The following is a 13325-nucleotide window of genomic DNA, read 5'->3' as shown; positions in this document are numbered from 1 at the left end:
ATTTTGGGGCTGAATATAGACTTCTGGACAAAGTGAGAGAAGGATTTGCAGTAGTATAGACAAGTGATGCAAAGGGAAGATTCCCAGGTCGCTCTGATAAATTTATGCCTTATAGACTTCAGATTTTTGAGATTCCCTTGCAACACCCTCCACATTCAAATTGCCTTCCCTCCTCCTTTTATAGCAGAATACTTTGAGTCTACACTGCAATACTTTCAAAGCAAACCTCTGAAAGTTGAAAAATAAAGAAGGTGCAAAGAACAGCCTTTTAATTAGAGAGGAGGTTCTTTGAGCCTCCCTGATTGCAACACCTGGCGATGGTGAGTTGTAAGGTGCAGCTGAAATTCAGCTCAATCAACACAGAAGTTATTTTGAGGTCACAAGGGCAAGCTTTCACAACGTGGAAATTTCACCTATGACTAAACCAAGTCCTGGCTGCCTCTGCCCAAAAAGATCTCATTAAAATCTTTGCAGATGTCGGAATTCACCCAAAGTGACCAAGCGGGGATTTTCTCTCCTAGTACACTGTTGCGCAGCATTTGATAAAGCAGCTGCTTATCGGCACTAACTCAGAGCTGGGTTCATTTTAGTGATAGGCTGTGTAAATTGTGTAGGAAGCATTTTTGTGATATTTTAACTTGGAAGTGGTGTAAGTGCATACAAGCTTGTCTCTTGTGAAAGAATAATTAGAATGATTACGGAAACACTCCTCCTTCAGTGTCCTTGTGATACTTTAGTGCTTGCTTAGCCTTTAAGAACAAATGTACTCTGTTATTTTTGCTTATGCTATTGCTATTAGACATCTTTTGGAAGATCTGTATGATTTGTTGGCCAGCTATGAGATCTGTAAGACTCAAAGTGGGGAAAGCTGATGCCTGAACAATAGGTGTAAGTTTCTGAGAGCTCCAATTGCCACTAACTGTAATGTCTCTTCTGAAGTAGAAGAATTTTTAGCCTGAAGTTTCTTGCAATAACTCAATAAATCTTCATTGAAGTATTGTTTATAAAACATTAAGTTAGGGTCTTGCTGCAGATATAGGTCCTCAGGGGCAAAAGCAGCTGATTGACATCTTCCTTAGCTTTGTGTCCATGAGGCTGTTGCAGGGAACTGAGAGGTGAATGTGTGCCAGAACACTTGCTGGTCTTGGATGACAGAACCACATTTAATTCAGCTCTAGTAGAGAGGAAAAAACCCCTACATTTTATTTGCTTCAATTTTTCTTTGCCTTCCCAATTACCTGCACTTTTTTTTTTTTTTGTCCAAGTTCCCTGAGCATGCATGTACAGCACGTGCAAAACAATAGCTGGAAACTGTTAAGAGAACTGTACAAAAATCAGTTGAAAAGGCACTAGAAAAATGATTAGGATTGCATTGCAATGTGTTCTGAATTCCCCTAGGTGTCATGTTATAACTCTTCTGTGCCTCTCTCTGCACAGGGAGATTGTGTTTCAATTCATGTTCATCCAAGATAAATAGCTGCATTGCTTGAGGAAATATTAATTTTTGAGGAGAAAAAAGGTCTTGGACATGACAATGCAAAAACATAATTAAAAGGTTGTGCCCTCAAACCATAAAATGCACATATTTTTCCTATATTGTCTGATGGGTTCAAAAAGAATTGAGAATGTTTGCTTTGGCTTTTCACACGGCCTTCCATTTGGAAACAGTTATGAGTGTGGGACTTGCAGTGAACAGGTTTGTAAAATGCTTCCTTTTTTTTTTTTTTTTTTCTCATGGCAGACCCCACAGGCATCTGCCCACCTCTTCTTTCTTGGCTGCGTTTTTCTACCCCCCATGCTGACACTTGACCCTCATCCTCCTCAGCTCTTTGTGGCAAACAGTAGATGTGGTGACATTTTCCTTGGCGAGCACGCGGTCCAGCCTTATGATGTGCCTTCCCGCAGCCTTCTGTCTCTCGTGTCTTTGTGTTGTGTGTCCTTGATCTTCGTGGCTCTAGGTGTAGGAAGAGGAATAGCATCTTCCTACAAGGTGTGGTTTGTGTCTAGGACATTCTGTATTTCTATCATCCCTTTTGTATTTTTACCTCTCAATCATGCTGCCTTGAAAAGACAAAACACTGGCTTGAAGAGAAAGGACGGTACTGGGCTAGCCTAGAATTAGTGTTCTTATCCAGTACTGGTGATGCTCCTATGGACAAGCTGTTCAGCAGCCAGCCTCAGAAAGAGGCTTGATTTATACCGATTTGGATCCTTTGACCTATGAGTTGTCTTCCTTTTTGTTCACACGTGAAGAAAAGTAGCCTTGATTCTCTCCATTTTCCTGCCAGCTCTGTTCAAACAGAATTAAAGCAATATATCAGTTTATTGGCCTGATTTATTTCTCAAGATCTTTACTGATGGATATGGGGAATGTGATAAATTGTGAAAAGGTTAAGACTCAAAAACCTCCTCTGAGTGTGAAACACTGAAATATCAGTCTTTCAACAGATGTAGAATAAAGGAGAAAACAGCATGTTCCTTAGGATTTGGACGGGGAAATGCCATGTCATTGTACAAGCCAGAGGAAAATCTACATAGGGGATTAAATTGCCTAAGGTCCTTCCTTCTCTAGCTAATGGCAGGTGTGGCTGCTATGAACAAGTGGCTGGTGCTAATGAGCAGGATCTTGCTACTGAAATAAAATGACCATCTGATGGTGGGTCAGAGAATTATGAAAAGTTAATGGCAGAAATAACAAGCTGTATGCAAAGTCAGCTCATTCATAAGGCAGTATGGAAGGATCAGGGATGAAAGTGGTTTGTGCTTTCTGCTCTCTGATGCCTACATCAGGACAGGCACAGTGGCAGAGCATGGTACATATTAAACTACATTACTGTATGTCCTATAGTTTGGAAATTTCATATTTTTTATGTGTTTTTCATCAATAAATTAAAATGAACATTTATTTTTTTGGATAATTTGGATGCCTCATTTGTAACTTATACTTCTGACATGCTTCACAGCAGGGATACAGGTCATCTTAGATAAGTGCAATGCAATAGCAGTATCAGCAAGTAGCAGCAATTAAGCCCTAACCTCTTCGCTCTCTCTGAATTTCTTCAGTACTTCTAATTCAGACAAAATGTGCTTACCTCAAATTGTAGGCAGGATGTATTGCTGCAAATTCTGTGGCTAGGCTTCTCACTTCCTCTGAGAGAGTGACTCTCAAGAAGCTTAAGTCCTTTCACAAGAAATTTAGAGTGTCAGCCATGGGCACTTATTGTAGATATGAGAGGCACACCTTGTTTTACAGGTGTGATGTAAGCTGTAACACAGGCAACCATGTGATCTAACTAATTAGAGGAAAGTTACAGGATGAGCAGAATGGTGATATAAGATGTTAGAAAAGTAAGCATAAGACGTTTAAAACACATGTAAAATCTGCCTGGTGTCCGGGTTTTCACAGGACAGCTGTGTTGCCCAGTGGTTAAAGGATACAAGCTTGGCTTGTATACGTTGTTGCTAAAGAGAGACAATCAGTGGCCAGAAATTGTCATCAGTTTAAATTTTCTCCTAAGTGAGGTCTCAGCTAAATATGTGAGAGCTCTATTTTACAGGTGAAGGTGAGTAACTTCTACATTAGCTGGGCAAGAAAATTGTGGTATATATTACACTTGGATTAAATGTAAATGTTAATATGTGTACATTCTAGGATTTCTTCTCATCTAATGGGATGAAAGAAAAATTCAATATAGCTGTACCTTTTGACATGCTGAGAGCAGTTGGACTGTGCTATTTTCCACCACAGCTTCCTCCTCTACGGTGCAGGAGAGCCATGGATTGGATTGCTAGTGGCTGTGTCTGGGGCTCAGTTGCTCCCATGGCAGGGGGTTTGGAACTAGGGGATCTCTAAGTCCCTTCCAAACCAAACCGTTCTGTGATCCTACAGCTCCGGCTGCTCCGCTGGCACTGCCCCATGCTCCTCCTCTTGCAAAATGCTAGTGCCTCTTTGCCTTTAGCAGCCTCTGCTTCTGTTCGGATGGGGCCCATTCCCACCACCTGGGCCTCCTGTATTCCCCTCTTCCCTTCTGCTCCTTGAGCTGGGAGCAGAGATCAGAGTGAGCTCACAGGATGTGCAGCAGTGAAACAGTGCTCTCATTTGGGTGCTCTTTTTCACCCTCTCTTTTGCGAGTGCCCCAGGACTGTTGTGCTGGCAACAAGGAGAGCCTGCAAAGGGAGTTGCATGTTACTCAAGGAAGTGCTTCTGCAGAAGTGCAAAGTGTCTTCAGTGCAAACTGTGCCTTATGTGAGACCCGTTCACTTGCTTGTAGGCTTTTTAGCATCTTGCTCTAGTAAGAAAAGGGGACAGTAGGAATACACTTTGAACAAGCTGACTTCAAGTCCCCCTTAAGTCCCAACTACAGAGCACATGCTTTTCTATAATGTACTTATTATTGTAATGTAATGTGTTTCCCCTAGTTCATATCATTTTTAAAAAATTTTTTTTTTTGGTAAATTATTAAATGCACAAAATGAATGCTGTTTCAAAGCTGGGCTTGCTTACAGGAGCCCTGTGTTCTTCCTGAGTGGAGGAGAAGCTAACCCCCAAGCAAGGGGCTCAGGGGCTATGGCACTGTCATGCTGTGGAGCGGACTTCAGGAAATGGAGGGTTTTAGATTTCAGTCTGTGACAGCTCTTCAGGGCAGGTCCTGAACAGCAGGATAAATAGAACACAAATAACTACAGGAAATGCATGATATTTTGCAAGATGACAGATTAAAGGACTTAATAAACCTTCTGGTCTTAAAACAAACCAGTCTTTATTTCAGCACATAGAATGTAGTGTAGCATCTAGTTGAAGAAAAGGGGGTTCCCTTCCAAACTCAGAGTGCCATCAAACTGCCATCTTTTCATTGATAAGGATTGTCATTCAATAAGGTGCGAGGAGAAAACTTTTCTGAACACCGAGGGTGCTTTTGCTGTAACAGCAAGCAGAAGAACAGACTGATTTGAAATACATCAATTTCTTGTTCAAGTGAAAAATGTTATAGCCAAATACAGCAAAAGTTTCTTCAATACCTAGCTTTGTGGTGGGAGTGACTATAAACATTGAAGTCTGCAGTAGGTTGCTTTTTCAGCATCACCCTGTTTAGAATGATTACAAAAAAAAATCCCTTCTACTCTATTTTTGACTGAAAATTAGGATTTCAGATTTGTTTCACGAAAACCTTGGATTTTTCATCAAAAAGCTGAACACTTGAGAAAACAAAATAAGGCAAAAACTATTTGAAATATCTTGCTATGAGCTTTATTGTTTCATGTTATCATTTCTCTGTAATAGATGAAATACTACTCATGAAACACCAAAGAGACTTCCTTAGAATGTTCTAGGAAGGAGGGGGCAATGCACAGTGCATCATTAAAGATGTAGTTGAATCTGAGAGGCCAGCCTATATCCAATTTTAAAATTCTCACGAGACACCACAAGAGCATTCCAAATCAAAGCTTTTTGGATTTTAACCTAAGAAATACTGCTCTGTAGGGATGATAAACAATTTGTCAAGTCACAGGAACATTCCGTAAAAAAAGTGTGCTTGTAGGGAAAAACAGAACAACCCCCTTTTTTTTCTGGATGGTAGCCTTGTGAACTCAGCCCAAGAAAGTCAGAACAAGTCCCCTCTGATTCATTCATTCATCATCCGTAAAGAAGAACTTCAACCATAGGACAGTGGTTAGTCTGTAGGTAATTCACAAATTCGAAAAGAATCCAGCTTCATCTCTCATATAGTTGCTTCAGCTTTGGCACCAGGTTTTTATCGGTAAAATAAATAGATATGCCTGAATTATACATGGATTCAATTGGCATTGAACTTTTAGAAAGTTCAGTTGTGTATCTGAAATATTGAAATGGAGACTGCATTTCTGTTTTAAATACACACATTGGAAATGAAGTTGTAATGTGAGAAGATAACATTTTTATATAGTCATTTTTCTGGCTCTAACTTACAGTAGCTTTCAAGGTATTTTATAAATAAAGCGATCTAGTGTATTACAACATAGAATTGTACATATGGGACGTGTAATACAAACCTTAATGAAAGTTCATGAGAATTTAATGTGCAGAAGTTATTTTTAATTCACAGTATCTTATCTGTTTTCATTTTTTTTTTCAAATTACAGAATGCATTTGGGCTGTCTTATGTGTTAGTTCTTTGCCAAATTTAATTTGTTTCCAAATTTCCAAATTAAAGTCATTTTTCTGTTACACTGTCAAGAAAAGCATCTGAAACCATTAAGTTCTGTTATATTTTTAACTTAAAAACCTTCAGAATATTGCCAATAGTATTTTTTCCAAACTTTGTGAAAATGATTTATCTCTGGGACAAAAGCTACCACAGTAAGCCTACCTCTTTTTTTTTCTTTTCTCTAGCCTGAGGGGTTTATTATCATCTTAAATTAGAAACCCCATGTAACCGGCTGCTCTAATGAATGGGGGCTTGGGGCCAGAAATCCCTGTTTGATTCTTGGACCTAGTTGAAACAGGAGCAAGTGATTATACAGCCCAGCAGCTGCTCTGCTGAGCAAGGTCTGTCGGTGGGAAGGAGACGCCTACTGTCGTTCTTGAGAGAGGCAGATCCCCAAGGAGGACTGTGTCCTCCTCCCCTCTGCCCAGATGGGCAGGATGTGTTTTGTTCTTGCAGTTTCAACATTTTGCCTGTTTTCTTGTTTGTTTGTTTTTCAAGAGGAATAAGACTGGGTGTGGGACACAAATGATGGTGGCAGTGAGTACTGGTAAAAGGTGCGTGGTTGTTGTAAGCAAGACTGAGTAGAGGCAGGCACAGAGGGAAAAAGCCGTGAAAGCATGTGGAAAAGGAGAAGCATAGTACAAAACAGAAGCACAAATGGTAGCCAATGGGACATGTCCTAAAGGTAGCTATTCTCTCATTTTGAGATATGAAAGAGTGATAATGAAAGAACTCTTGAGTGCATGAGGACATGTCTCAGGCCAGCCTGTACAGCCAGACCTGAGATGCTTTCTGGCATCTCTAAAAGAAACAGAAAAACACCCAAACTGTCAGGTTGTTGTCCACTGGTGACTTCTGTAGCCTCTGGTGCAAATTCCAGAACGGCGGGCTTTAGAGAGGAAAAAGTTGCACGGTGGTAGAGAGAGCGACGGTGGAGTTGTCTGGTGATTCAGGTCATATATCCTGAAGACCGACCTCAGGCTACTCTGGTTATACCACTCCCACCCTATGTTCTTCCTTACCCTGACCTTTGTTCAAAGAAAAGAGAATTTATTTGAAAGGCTCAAGTCGTATTTTTCCCTTTCTCCTCTTTGTTTAGCAGGGTGTATGCAGTACTGGAGAGGGAACAGACAAAGAGAAGGGAAAGAACTGACTGTAAGAAATGAATACCTCCTTTGGCAGCACAGACCCTGGGAGACCTCTGGCTGTGCCTCCCTCTGACTTGCTCAAGACAGAAGTGCGTGAAAGGGACATTGGACTCCTGGGGCAACCACAGCCTGGTGCTCTGGAGAGAAAACGATACGGAGCACATGGCTGCCTATGGGGAGAGCCATTTCTGTGTGGGAGTAATGACGGCTCCGGGAAACAGGTCACGTCAGCATCTGTCCTGTGATGTTGGTGCAGATGAGACAAGATTGTCACGCTTACTTTAGAATGAGTACATACTTAGGTGCTTTCCTTACCAGGAAGCATTTTTTTTCCCTGCTGGTCAATATGATGTGTACTGTAGAGTTCCTATGAAAAGGGCAGGAAATGGGATGTGCTCCCTCTACAGTGAGGTTCAAGTTCTTCTCTCCTCTACACCAACACAGCATTATAAATGCTTAAAAACAGTTCAGTACAATCACTTCAGCAAGGTTACTTAACTTCAAATTTAGTTTTGCTCAGTACCATCCACATGGCTAGATTCTTCATTTTAATTCCCTAGGAGAGTGCCACATGCTTGATTGTTCCACCTTGTTTTGTTGGGAAAAGAAAAGTCTTTTGGAAAAGTGGAGACAAATGTAGTTTTTAAGATGGTTCATATCATGTTTCCTTCAAGGCAGGCAAAGGAAATGCCTAATTATCTGGAAACTCAGCTGGCAGGTTCTTCCCAGTGCTAGACTGTTCAATGCATCAGCCTGTCACACTTAAATACTTTAGGGCTCACTTAACGTTTTTGATTACACCTGAGATGGTTCACAGAAGCTGTTTTGACAAGGCCTAATTTTCTGTTACTAAGCTGTCTGATTTTTTTTTTTTTTAATGAAGAGTTTAAACCCTAGTCAAAACAATTTCTCAAAATCTCTAAGGCTATAGTTATTCATAACAGGGTAAGCATTGGCTCTGCTTATTCTACCTGTCAGGAGGAGCCCAGTGAGTCTGAATGGTGAGTTTAAAGGTGTTTCCTAATCTGACAGTAAGCGGTCACATTTTAACAAAGAAAGGGAGATGTACAGTAGTGTTCTGTTCATTTTAAACCCGAAAAGTTAAACCCAACCATTTATATAATGGAGTAACAATGCATAATCAACAAGCTATTGTATACATTAAGTCCTATTATTTTCTGTTGAATGTATTCCAACTAAAGGAAAAGCACTGTGTATTTTTCAGCAGTAGCCTGTCTGGAAAATGAAATAAGTGAAACTACTCTCACAGAGAAGGGGATGGGGAACCGTTTCAGGACCTCAGATTTTGTAATGTACTTTAAGAAACTAGAGGCTCAGTGAATGATCACCTACGCTAGATCTGAGAACAGCAAGCTTTTGTAAGCTTTCTGCTGTTATTTAAGGTCTAATCTCCTACTGCTGTTAAAGCTGAAATGAAGTTCACAGCCTGTGGCATACAGCGTTTATCAAACAGTGAGGAAGATCCACAGAGACCTCGTAAATCCAGTGTCCGCTCTTCAGCTGCCTGTAGTCATGGGGCTCCTTCTTCAGCCTTTTCTAAACCTTGGGAGCTGGGGCCACGAGAGTTATGGCACTCTGGAGTTGTTGGTTTTAGCATTGCTTAAACATAACAGAGATTCATTGCAGTTCCCTTTGTTATTTCACAAAAATGCTCATGAATAATAATTCAAAGAATTCTGCTATATGGTGGGTTAAAAAAGTACAAGGTTGTTTAAATGGGTTATTATACAGTGCAGTGCTTGTTTTGATTAGATTTAACATGTGAGCCTGCTGAATGCTAAGGCATAATCAGCAGGACACATACAAAATACTGCTGTACTTATTAATGAGAAGTTCACTTGACACAACATGCACTGGTGCTGTCTTCCTGGGATTTAGAGCTTTGAAAGCTCCTTTCAGGGTTTGGTGTCTGCTATACACCCAAGATAAAGAGACAGATTAAAAAAAAATCACAGGTAGATATCTTTCCAGGGGATCTTGGCAAGAGTTGCTGCTATCACCTATAGTATTTCCTATATCACTGCATCCCTTGCCACAGCCTGTCAAAACAGGTGTATTTATAGGCCTTGAGGGACTGAAACAAGAAATCAAACATTTCCACTTTGCATAGCCTCTTCTGTCCAAATTCCCAAGGACTGAGACTCAAAGGATTTTGATATGTTTCCAGGGATTACTTAGCTTTTCTGGGTATTTCTAAGTTCTCTTTAGTAATCTCCTACTGCTGTGCTTGGTTTTGGAATTAGGAAAAGTTGTTCTCTCCATAAACAAGGAAGTCATCAACAAAATACTGGTTGGCTTCAGAAAAAATTCATGCAAGTATTAAAATACACATCAGAGAAAAATGAGGCTTGATCTCACTGAACATTATGAATTAAAATGAATTAAGAAGCAGTGGATGGGTGTGATTAATTAGGACTATTTTGCTTAAAGAGAAAAAAATATGCACCCCGTGCTCAGACATTTTTTTGTGCTCTGCCTTGGCAGTAATTAAGCTCTAGGGCGCTAGAAGCTGCCTACTCGTTGTAATGGCCTGGAATAGTTAACAGAGTTACGAATACGAGCAAGAATCCTGCTAATTGTGCAATTCTCCTGGCACTGGGGATTTGGCAGGAAGTCCTTACAGTGAACCTACCCTGGGTGTGTCGTCCTTTGTAGAGCATGATGCACAGCTTCGTGTGCCTGAGGCTGCAAGAAATAATCATTTTCAGCAGTGAGGAACTTGAATGCATAACTTCTCAGGGCTAACAGGACTTTTAAAGAGAGTTATGTTTACTGTATTGCAGCATCCCACTTCTCCAAAAATTTCCAGCAGCGATGGTGATGAGTGATAAGGCGATACAGTAAAGTGAATTGAGTTAATGGATGTAGTCCTAGAACTATAAAGGATTTCTTTAAAGGTGAAGTGCACGGGAAAGGAAGATTTTACACTCAGTTTTAAAAGGAGAGATTAATGGAAGTTCAGGGAGGGAGTATTCAGCTGGATCAATACTGAGGAAGGTGCCTCTTTTGGCATAAGCCCAGCTGGAAATAGTGGACAATGATAACAACATTGCAATTCATAACGTTTTTATGACATTATTAAGTGGGAAGGAAAGTGACTCAAGTGTTCAACACACAGGTTACTAAGGGCCAGCAGATCATAATCCAGAGACTAAAGAAATTGAAATGCAGAGCTGCATTGTTTATCAAATGGCTGTCATAATACAAATAACTTAATCCTGGGAGACGTTATTTCCATAAACTCCTATTCTCAAGAAAGCTGCTTGAACAACTCTTCTACTGCTGTGAATAGGGAACTGTTAACTCCTCCCCTTCTTCATGTCAAGCCATCAGTTTACAACCTTGTTGGCATTTGCTTCTGAGCAAGAAAAAAACGACGACAAGTTTTCTGCTGGCTACAAACCCTCTACTCTTTGGAAACGTTCTGTTGACTGTAAATGATGTTTTTCTTGGTGTGTTGAATCAATAGTAGCAAAAAATTCAAATGGGAGTAGTTCTGATTGCATCTGGTTGCATCCTGGGGAAATGTCTGCTCTTCCACAAAATCTGGTCACATGGAGACCAGGAAACCGTGCCCAGAAATGGTGTTTTGTGCCAGCTACAACCTTAACTTCAAAACCATTGGATTTGGTTTGTAGGACCAAGGCTTCATGTCCCTTCCCATGCCCCCTCTTTTTTTACTCACTCTCAGACATGTTGTCTTCTCCAGCAGCTGCTTGTTTTTTCCCAAATATTTTCCAAATTCCAGTGCTTTCAGCTAGGTGTGTGTAAGCTTGTGAAGAATGACAAAATATTTCTGTTGGAGAGTTTGCTTCTACCCAGGCTGCTGATGGTTATATCATGGGAAGGAAGTAGATTTTTTTCTTTCATTTGTTCAGTTTGTCAGGTAGCTTTTCTGTTTGAACACATTTTAATTCATTTTGCAGTCATACTTTTTTTTGTGTGTGTTGTTTTCTTCTTCTTTTTGTCACTGTAGGCTGCAAATAGCAAGACAGCTCTCTTGCTAAGTGTTTTTTTGGTAGAAGAAATAAAATTGGGTCGCACCGTTTAGCTGTCTAGTGATATTTCTTTTACATTATTGGAAATACCAAGGGTTCATGGAATATTTACTGTATCAGCAGCCTTGCTTCTAATGAGGTTCTTTGGCCTCTGTTCTCTGAGATGGAGTAAAATGTTTGAAACACATTAACTACCATTTGATTGAAAAGGGGGGAGGGTTTTTAACAGTGAGATTTAAGTAAACTGCATCTTTTTGAATTTCCTGGGCAGCTGCCTTTCTCTCTTTGATGTACTGTGCCTGGTGATGCTGTTAATGAAATGCATAATTATGTGTTATATAATAAAACAGAGCTAACATGAAGGTGGCTAACAGATTATAATGATGTGGAGGCCTGAGAAACTCAGGACCGTGGGGGTTGTTGAAAAGTGCCTCCGGTGACAAAGAAGATATTTAAAGAGCTTTGAATAACTGTGCTAATAAATTAATTGTGGTCTGTGCGCATGTGTGTGCAAATGATATATTTCAATATTTTGTATATAGAGAGAATATTGAAAAAAATAGGTGCAATTTACTAGGCTGCTGATGTATGAAGTGTCAGCGCCGACTGCTTCCAGCGTCTATTAGCGCTGCTGGCTTTGCATAGATGGGTGCCCTAGGCAAAGAAATTTTTGGCACAGCCTGCTACACCCGGAAGATCAAAAGGGAGAAAAAAATCTGGCAATATACACAGAGAGTAAATTGCATCCTAAAAAGCAGCCCCTAAAATGCAGGCTTGGAATGAACGTCAATAAATGAAACATCACATTTAATTGCTGAAGAGTTGTAGGTGTTTGGTGGCTGCCCCAACTTTCCCCCTTCCTTTCTCTGTTTTTGTCAACCTTTATTTTCTCTTTCCATTTAGTACTCTGTATAACTTGTTCTCTTCCTAGATTTTTTAGGAACTGGTTTGAACAGATAACTATTTTTAAAGGAGAGGCTGCATCATCTTCCAGCCCTGGACCACATGGGTTCCTAATTGTGTTGGGCCGTGGCTGGGCTTGCTTGGCGGCCGCTCTGTGCTTACCAGGGCCTGTCTGCAGGCAGAACTGGCTTGCAGGGAGCTCCAGTGTGAATTTACAACGTGCTGGTTACTTGGCACTAATTCCCTGGGTGGGTGCTTCTAGTACCTACTGAGAGTGCTTTTGTGTGAGTTAGCTCTCAGAGTGCTTTTGTGTGAGTTAGGCTTGCTCCTTTTTGAAGGTGAAGTATGTTGTTTTTCACTCAAGGTGTGCCAAGAGTACCCGAATGGGCAGTTAGTGCAGAGTAGCTAATATGCAGTAAATTCACACCCAGGCTCACTGCGCGCTGACTTCCTCGTACAGGCGAGTCCCGAGGCTCTGCACTTTGTCTCTCTCAGCAGGGAGCAGATGGCCCTTCTCTAAACAGGGAGACTACTAACAAAGCCTTATGAAATGCACGTATGTGCGTGTGTGCACGCACATGTGTGGATTTGTGTGTGTCCTTATGTTTGTATAAGACAACTTGAATCTATTGCGATTCTTGGATTAATTTGTGCTTCCTTGATTTTTATCAAGATACCCTAAGGAGAATTTTGCTGCTGCATTTCCAGCGTCCTTGACATTAGTGGCTTTAGCTTTTAGCTACAGGGCTTTGACAGGTTTTGTTGAATTCTTCATTTTCCTTCACTGCTGTGGCATACTTCTACTGTGTGAGTGACTGCATTTTTGTGAGCGATTCATTCTTTGTTCCAATTGCCTTCCCCAGCATTTCTGATTTGATCTCTGGAGTATATTCTTGTATTTTGTATGCTTTTATTTCTAATAAATTCTACAACTTGAAAACTCCCAGTAAGTAGGAAGTAAGGTTTTCTCTGGGTCTCTAAATACTTGGATGTGGAATCAAATCCATCTTTTATAAAAACTTTGCTTTAGACCAGCATCACAAATAACTTGGTCTATAAGTAGTGTATAC

At 40.6% G+C, this 13325-nt stretch overlaps 1 protein-coding gene across 2 annotated transcripts in view; it reads left to right on the top strand.

Moving 5' to 3' along the window:
- LOC310894147 (chloride channel protein C-like) overlaps positions 1-13325 on the top strand; it is an 84472-nt gene that overhangs the window by 33361 nt on the left and 37786 nt on the right. The gene's annotated exons all lie outside the window — the stretch shown is intronic.

The sequence above is a fragment of the Anser anser genome, assembly GCF_964211835.1.
Source record: "Anser anser genome assembly, chromosome: 2".
Taxonomy (NCBI): Eukaryota; Metazoa; Chordata; class Aves; order Anseriformes; family Anatidae; genus Anser; species Anser anser.
The sequence above is the reverse complement of the archived record's forward strand: the minus strand, read 5'-3'. Positions and strand labels throughout refer to the sequence as shown.